An 8,986-nucleotide genomic window follows, 5' to 3' on the forward strand; every position below is an offset into this window, starting at 1 on the left:
CTTGTGTAGTCAGTTACACCTGTATAAAGCCAGTGGGAAAAAAGGGATAAAACACTACAAGGGGAGATCCTGTGTGCACCTCTAAAAGGCCCAGCACAGAATTTATAGCCCAGGGGCGGAGGGGTAGGGTGCCTGTGATGGGGTCTTCAGACCCCACATTAAGGCTGAGACAGGACATGAGCTAAAGCAGTACTGGGCCTGGAAGGTCCCGCTCCTTGGCCATGGCATGGTTCTTTCCCCGAGGAGCAGCATAAAGGAAGCTCCAGGCAAGGGTGTGGGAGGAGAAAAGAGAAGTATTTTGTAGAGGAGCACTGCTCTGCAGCAGCAGGAGTAGAAACTGCTACTGAGGGTGTCTGGCTGTGATTTCCCCCTGTCCCGATGCTACCCAAAAGGCTGGTGGAACCAGGGGCAAGGGCACCAGAGGGTTACAGGCATTGGCCCTAGACTGGGGGTTTGAGGCAATGACTTGAACGCAATTGCAGCCACACCCCAAACTGAGACATAGGGTGTATTGGGAAGTGCCCTGGGGGATTGTGAGCAGTGGGTGGGCTGAACCAGGCCATCCCACACCACTACAATTTCAGGACCCTGGGCCGGGACCCCTGACTTCCATCCCCAAGCCAGTCCAGCTGGGCCTCAGGCAGAGTGCCAGGGACACACTGAACTGAAAGAGAGACTGAGATGGGAGGCCTAGACGTGCTGACCAACCCCACCACCCTGCTACAGTGTCGTTAAGCCACCTTTGTGCTGTTCTGGTCCTGGGCTGCTCGGGGGGCAGGAGAGGCCCTTGGCATAACTTTTCGTATGTCTATACTGCAATCACAAGGTGTGACTGGCTCTCGAGTAGATGTACCTGAGCTAACTAGCTTGGGTCTCAGAGCAATGAAGCTGAGACAGGGTGTGCTTCAGCATGGGGGGTACAAACCTGCCTGGAGCACTGGTAGTCAGGCAGGCAGTTAGCCTGTGCTGAGGCACACGCGATTGCGGCTTTATTGCTTTGACACATGAGCTGGCTAGATTAAAGCTAGCTCAGGTATGTCAGCTTGAGCTGCAGTCACACATCATGATTGCAGTGTAGCTGTACCCTTAGATGGCTCTGGTGGTCTGAGTTATGGCAGCCTCCCTGAACTGGCCTATGGGCTACAGCATGGACCAGCATCTCTGCCACACTGCATGCTGCAGCCACCAGCGCACCCCTGGCATGTCCCTAACACCAGGATTTGTGAAGGGGGTCCTTGAAAGTCAGCCTTAATGCAGTCTCCCATGGTGATGGCACTGGGGTAATCCTTCCCCAGCTGAATACAGGATGTTTAGGGTTACTATATACCACGTCAGACCTTTAGCCTATGAGTGAAATCCTGGCCCTGTTGAATCCACTGGGAGTTTTGCAGTTGGCTTCAGTGGAGCCAGGATTTCACCGTATGATTATGATTTGGGAGTATTATACACCCATTGTCCTTAAATGACTACACAAGGTGCAGGCCCATGGAGAATCAGACCCCTTGGCTTTTTTCTGTTCTGTTTTTTTCCCTCCCCCTTAAAAGAATACTTCGTTTATTATTAATTGTGGACCAAATCCTGAAGCCTTTAGTCTCTACTCAGGCAGAACGCTTACTGAAGTCAATGGGAGTTTTGCCTACGGATGAAATAAAAACTGAAGGCTAGATCTTATTTAGTGCCTGCAGAGTGCCCTAGAATGCTGTGTAACTGGTGGTGTTCATACATGTGTCAGGATTTCTAGAGCTGCATAGCCCAACCCCAGGGAGGCTGAGCAAGGCAGGCCAGCAGAGGAGCAGAGATGGGCTGATAGATTTGATGACACACAGATCCACTGACTCTGCTTCCACCCCACATCATAGGCTGCAAGACAGCGGAGTGGATCATCTGCCACACTGTATGTGGAGAGGAGGATTCCTTCTCCTTAGCTCCTTCAGAGCCCCCTCACACTAAGCCTAGACTAGCTGTGCAGGACTTGTGGAGCGTATTTTAAGCTGTGTAGGGACTTCAGAATTTGGCCCATTCTTTATATAATGCCATAAATGTGCATGATGCTTCACTGACAATTAAGGCAAGAAGATCAGTTCTTCTCTCGGTTATCCCACCAAGAGCAGAACTTAGCCTTAAATATGCCTCATTCTTACTGGACGATTAGTGTTACAAAAATGCCATAATATACATTACTATTTTCATAGGCAGGGATATTTATCACAAACCACACAGAATAACCCAACAGCAAAGACATTACTGAGTGCCCGAAGAAACTCTCTCTGTAGCCTTCACATATAAGTAGATTGCCTTTCAGCATGAGGAACTAGCTCTAAAGCAATGCAAATACTTCTCACTAAAGTGCTATTACAACCTTGGTCTGTCCCATGAAACCGTCTTAAGGCTGCCACAGCGCACTTTAGTCAACTGTTTTACTTCCTTTTTTTAAACACATGGATGGATTTTAAACTCAGCAGTTCATTTCCACAGCCATTCTCCGGAAAACGGAAATACAGATGCATTCACATTCCATCTACTGTCCATCACTGAGACTCCTGGAGTGAAATTCTGGCTCCACTGAAGTCAAAAGTCCCATTGACTTAAATGGAGCCAGGGTTTCACCCTTGGTATTTTCTGAAAGAAATATGTCTGATTTTTATTTGGATTTTGTATTCTGTGTCAAGGAGAAAGAATCAACAAGACTCCTACTCTAACTACTCCCTGCCTGCTTCCCTGATTAATTATTCATAGGCAGGGAGGGTGGGTAGATTGCCAGTTGTAGCTACAGTTTCACCTCTACCCCTTCTAAAGAGGTGTGGATTTGGTGATGCTCTTGTACTGGATTCAGCTTGTGCTTCTTTCATCTTTTTCTTGTCACAGTGGCACCTCACTGACGTGCTTCAGTAAACTACAAGGTGCCAAATTCTGTCCTGAGATGCTGCATGTTGGTGTAAGTCCAGAGCAACTCCACTAGAGTCTGTGGGGATTACTCAGGTGTAACCAAGAGCAGAATTTGGCCCCAAATCCATACTGAAAACAGCTTTCCAGGTTCCCTGGTGTCCTATAAGGCAGAGCAGTGAGACTAGCCTTATTGCCTGCACTGAAGCCCTGAAACCATGCCTGGCATTTACTGAGTCCCAGAGCAGGACCAGGGTAATGGGTGATTCTCCCACTCTTACTGCATCTGATGCTCACTTGTGCACCCCTCCCTCTAAACACCACTAATCGAAGAAGTGCTGATTAGTGTACCAAGAGGTTTTTTTCTTGTGTTGTTTTGTCTTTCTCACATTTGATCTTGACTTACAGACATACATTATCACTTATAGAAAGTACATCATGTTTACTCCTTGCTTTGCTTTTCTATTTCCTGGCTTCACACATTTTTCCCTTTGAAGATGTTGCTTAAAGTATATTCATCCAGCTGTTATCTACGGTGGTATCTGAAATATAAGAGCTTTGTTAGGATGTGCATTCCAGCTTAGGTTGCCTTCTATTATACAAAACAGTTTCTCAGCATGTTGTTAGTTTCTGTGTCTTGCTTGCAGGATCTTTTTCTTTTGATACTCAGTATTGAACATTGTTACACAATAACATCCAGCTTTGTGGAATTATGCCCGAGTGTAATAGACAGCTATACCAAAGCAGTGGTTTGTGTTTCCCAGTTTGAATGAATACCAGTGGGAGATCTGCATCACGGTTTCCTCCCCTAGCCAAATACCTGTGGTGTTTCATCTCATGCCATGCTGCTGCATTGTTGTTGCCATTTTTTAGGTTGGGAGAACGGGGAGGCAAAGAAGAAAGTGGGAGAGATCAAGAGAAGGGTGAGGAAAGCAGGAAAAGATAGGAAGCGTAGGGAAAAAATAGAAAAGGAAGATGGGAAAGGGGGCAATGGAATGAGAAGAAAGCAAAAGAGGGAACGTGATGGGGAGGGAGTTTTCTCTTTCCTCTTTCTTGCTTTCTCCCTCACTGCTTTTCTTTTATTACCTCCTCTCACCACTCTTAACATCTATATTTTGTTTCTTTGGACAGTCACAAAAGAAGTAGTGTAGTCCCTATCCCAGAAAGAGCTTCTGCCTGAAATTGGAGTTGCTGCTAACTAGTTGACTGAAAGGTGCAAGTATACCTTAATGGAGATACTATCAATGTGTAATCTTGTCATTGCGTTGAGGTGCATTTAATGCTTTTAAAGTAATATCCCTATTTGCTTATTGTAAGAAAGGCCAAAATGCAGCCCTAAGCAAGAGAGGCAGTCTGAAAGTAAACATTATGGGCCTAATAAATGGCACATCCAAGTCATCTTAAACTTGTAAATACAATACTACTCACCGGTTAGCTGGAAATTAGAAGCATACATTATCTCTTCACAGAAAGCAAGCTCTACATTGATTTCCATATGAACTGACTCCTGTCTGGGAATGCAAAATGTATTAGAGAGATTTGTTTGGTAAGAGCAGTTTAGCTGCCTGCACCGTTCTTAGAATGCTTGACATGATGCTGTTCACTAATGCATATATTCATCCCCTAACAGCTCGAGCAAGTGACAGAAAACTGTTAAGAGCTGGAGAGATTCTCTAATGTCCTTGATTAACTGACAGCATTTGTGAGCCCATTAGTGTCTCTTCACACAAAAAGCAGATGTCTCGAAAACAAAACCAAAATAACCACATCCTGGATATGCAATTGGTGTGTGATACCAGTAACTGTCTCCCATGAATATAGTTATCTAGCATTTTAGCTTTGGCCCTGGCTGCTAATGCATATGTTTCCTAAACGTTTAGACTCCAGTTAATCAATCTACAGCAGGCGTCATTTAAAAACTCAACATTTTTTTGCTCCACAATAATTGTAGAGTTATAGAGTATCTTCTAAGTACAGAAAGATGTCATGGCTAGCAGAGGTACACAGGACAGGGAATGTTGAGTTTTGAATTTTCATTTAGTTAGGGCATGATTTGAACTACAGGCCCACTCAAGGCCAAGAGGGAGTAAGATTTGACCCATATTCCTCTGAGGGCTAATCTATACTTGCAACGCTAAAGCGCTGCCGCGGCAGTGCTTTAACGTGGCCTGTGTAGTCGCGACACAGCGCTGGGAGAGAGCTCTCCCGCCCCTCTAAATAAACCACCTCCACGAGGGGCATAGCTACCAGTGCTGGGAGCGCGGCTCCCAGCGCTGGTGCACTGTCTACACTGGTGCTTTACAGCACTGAAACTTGCTGCACTCGGGGGTGTTTTTTCATAGCCCTGAGCGAGAAAGTTGCAGCACTGTAAATTGCCAGTGTGGACAAACCCTGAATGGGCTACTGGGACTTGGGTAAGTGCCTGCTTCCTGCCTCCCTGGGCATCATCCTCCCACTTGCTATCCAGCACAACTGAGCCAGTGCAGAGTGCGGTAGTAATTTACTCTGATAAAGGCTAATAGTAAATTATTACTGAGCTGGAGCAAGGGAAGAGCAGAGAGGGACGTTCCTGGAGTGGTGTGACTACTAGCACCCATGCATTACTATGGCCTGAGTCCTTGAGATACCATCTAGTCCTTATTATTGATTACATTTATAAAAATCTCTGATGGGGCTATCCAGTGTTCTTGGCATAAATTCAGATACATGTTATGAAAGGACTTTCCATACATACATGAATTTCTACCAAACCCATCAGCCCCATCATTCCCCAGAAACCCAGGAAAAACGGCTTTGCAGCCCGCATAGAAGGTTAATAAACCTGGATGTTGATGGTCCAAGAGGAGAGTGCATTCCAAAGTAAAGGAACCCTCACGGAGAACATCTTGCCTCTTGTCTATACTAAAGGGGATACTGTTGATCTCAGCTGCTGCAGCATGGTACAGGGGATTCCTCAGAAAACCAAAGCCCAACCTATTTACTGATTTAGGAATTAAAGCCACACCTTGAGTTCCACCTAGTAGCCTATTAGAATCATTCCGCTCTGACTCCTTCCTCCATATGATTTCCTGGTATAGCCCTATGCCATGTAGAGTGCATCACTACAGTCTAATCTTTAATGGCACCCACTTAAAAAGCCAGTGTTCCTAGATTTTAATTGGGGTTGTTGAAATTAACATGTGGTCTCTGCATTAGAAGTGTGTTGTAGTACCTGAAGAAAGCAGGCTGTGTATGTGATAACTGTCTGGCTGGGGAGGAATTGCTTATGTTAGTCCAATGTTAGCAGTAGTTATGCAAAGCAAAATTTAGGCCGAATACCACAATAACCTAACGGTGAAACTCATTGGAGTTTGGAATAACCTCTCAACTAAATGCATTTAAACCTACATACTGTAAATTACTGGAGGGAACAATCTTGTACTGGCAAGAAGTTAGACAAGGTACCCTGACAGTTATTTTCCATTTTAAATTTCCATGATTTCTTTGCTTCATTAAAGCCCATGTGAAGTATTCATAGTGTGTGATGTGTGCTGTATGATTAATGCAGGAATAATACGTTGGGGCCAGATCCTGTGGGCCTGGATTTCCCTGAGGGCAGGGTAGGAAGGTTGATCCACCACAGCAGTGCAATCACTTTTTGGCTGCTACTGCAGCCTAAAGACCACAGAAGCAACCAGCTCCAGTAGGGATGAGTGACGAGTGGCTCCGCAGGGTTGCAACTCCATGGGCCTCTCTCTTGCATGCTACAGCACAGTGAACCATGGTAGAACTATTCTCGGTGGTGCATAGAGGACAAGAATACTGAACCCTGTGTGAGGACCACAAATCCTGCCCTTGGGAAGTAGAGCTGCACTAGTTCTGCTGTGGCCAGGCCTTTCCACCATCCGCATAGGATGGGGATGGGTGGAGAGAGGGTCATGACATTAGCCAAAAGCCTTTTTGAGTTAGAATGGCATCAAGAAATACTACAAGAACAAGCAGAACAGAGGAAGTTGTTTTTCATATTTCAGATGCATAAGTGCAGCCATTTGCCACATGTAATTGTGTGTCTGAATCAAAATGCTTTTACTGAACCATAATTAGTGATTAGTAAATAACATTAGCCCAAACCCATTCAGTAGTATAAAGCATTTATCTCTCTCCCTCCCTCCTGACACTAGGTCTTGCTTTCTAAGTGAGCCTGTTGGAAAGTGATGATGAGGTATTCTTGTTTCACATTGTCTGAAGTTTTGCAATCCCTCGAACGCTAAAAGCCAAGTTCAGGTGGCTTTCCTATCTTTGTTTAGGGGAAAAAAACAAAACCAAACAATACATGATCTTTCTAGCTATCTATCCCAGTTTCTAGGAGCATAGGAACTGCCCCTGTGAAACAGTTCAATGGTCCAACTACTAGTGCAATATCCTGTTTCTGACTATGTCTAATGCCCATTTGTTCCATAGGATGGTGGCCCTCCTGATGCACTATTGTACCATAGGGAAAATTTCTTCATAACATCTTTTGACAACGAGATAGTGCCCTGAAGCATGGAAACATATACTTTTAGGATTTTATCCCAGCTAGTGCAACTACAGGAGCTCCATGTTTCCTCACAAAAGTATCCGCCTTTTTTTTTTTTTTTTTGGTTTTGTAAAAAGTGACAGAGTCCTGTGGCACCTTATAGACTAACAGACGTATTGGAGCATAAGCTTTTGTGGGTGAATACCCACTTCGTCAGATGCATGCAGCAGTTTTGTTTTCCAGAAGATGAGGTGCTAATTCTGCATGTCTGGACTATGGAACTTCAGCAAAACCAGGTGGTAGATAGATAGGTCACACTTTTCAAAATCAATGATAAACATTACATAATTATTAACAAAAATACTGGCACTCAGTATAAAAGAGAAGAAGCTGTTGGCAGCATGTTTTCTATGAAGGCCCCCAGCTTTGGAATTTGCTCCTCTCCTTGGCCCACCACACTCGCGATTTGTTAGCCTTCTAGATGAATGGCACCTCATCCTTTCCCCCCCAGCTCCTTCACTGGGAATAGAGAAGGAGGTGGGGTGATGGTCTTGTTTGGGAACTGGGACTGAGGGTGTAAATAGGGGTCAGAGGTCTGATGAGATGCGCAGGGTATGTTGAAGGTATCATAGACTATCAGGGTTGGAAAGGACCACAGGAGGTCATCTAGTCCAACCCCCTGCTCAAAGCAGGACCAACCCCCAACTAAATCATCCCAGCCAGGGCTTTGTCAAGCCTGACCTTAAAAACCTCTAAGGAAGGAGATTCCACCACTTCCCGAGGTAACCCATTCCACTGCTTCACCGCCCTCCCAGTGAAAAAGTTTTTCCTAATATCCAACCTAAACCTCCCCCACTGCAACTTGAGACCATTACTCCTTGTTCTGTCATCTGGTACCACTGAGAACAGTCTAGATCCATCCTCTTTGAAACCCCGTTTAAGGCAGCTATCAAATCCCCCCTCATTCTTCTCTTCTGCAGACTAAACAATCCCAGTTCCCTCAGCCTCTCCTCATAAGCCGTGCTCCAGACCCCTAATCATTTTTGTTGCCCTCCGCTGGACTCTTTCCAATTTTTCCACATCCTTTTTGTAGTGTGGAGCCCAAAACTGGACACAGTACTCCAGTACTCACCAATGTCGAATAGAGGGGAATGATCACGTCCCTCGATCTACTGGCAATGCCCCTACTTATACAGCCCAAAATGCTGTTAGCCTTCTTGGCAACCAGGGCGCACTTGACGCACATCCAGCTTCTCGTCCACTGTAACCCCTAGGTCCTTTTCTGCAGAACTGGTGCCTAGCCATTCAGTCCCTAGTCTGTAGCAGTGCATGGGATTCTTCCGTCCTAAGTGCAGGACTCTGCACTTGTCCTTGTTGAACCTTATCAGGTTTCTTTTGGCCCAATCCTCTAATTTGTCTAGGTCCCTCTGTATCCTATCCCTACCCTCCAGCATATCTATCATTCCTCCCAGTTTAGTGTCATCTGCAAACTTGCTGAGGGTGCAGTCCACACCATCCTCTAGATCATTAATGAAGATATTGAACAAAACTGGCCCCAGGACCGATCCTTGGGGTACTCCACTTGATACCGGCTGCCAACTAGAC

Source organism: Trachemys scripta, chromosome 3, assembly GCF_013100865.1.
Source record: "Trachemys scripta elegans isolate TJP31775 chromosome 3, CAS_Tse_1.0, whole genome shotgun sequence".
Classification (NCBI taxonomy): Eukaryota; Metazoa; Chordata; order Testudines; family Emydidae; genus Trachemys; species Trachemys scripta.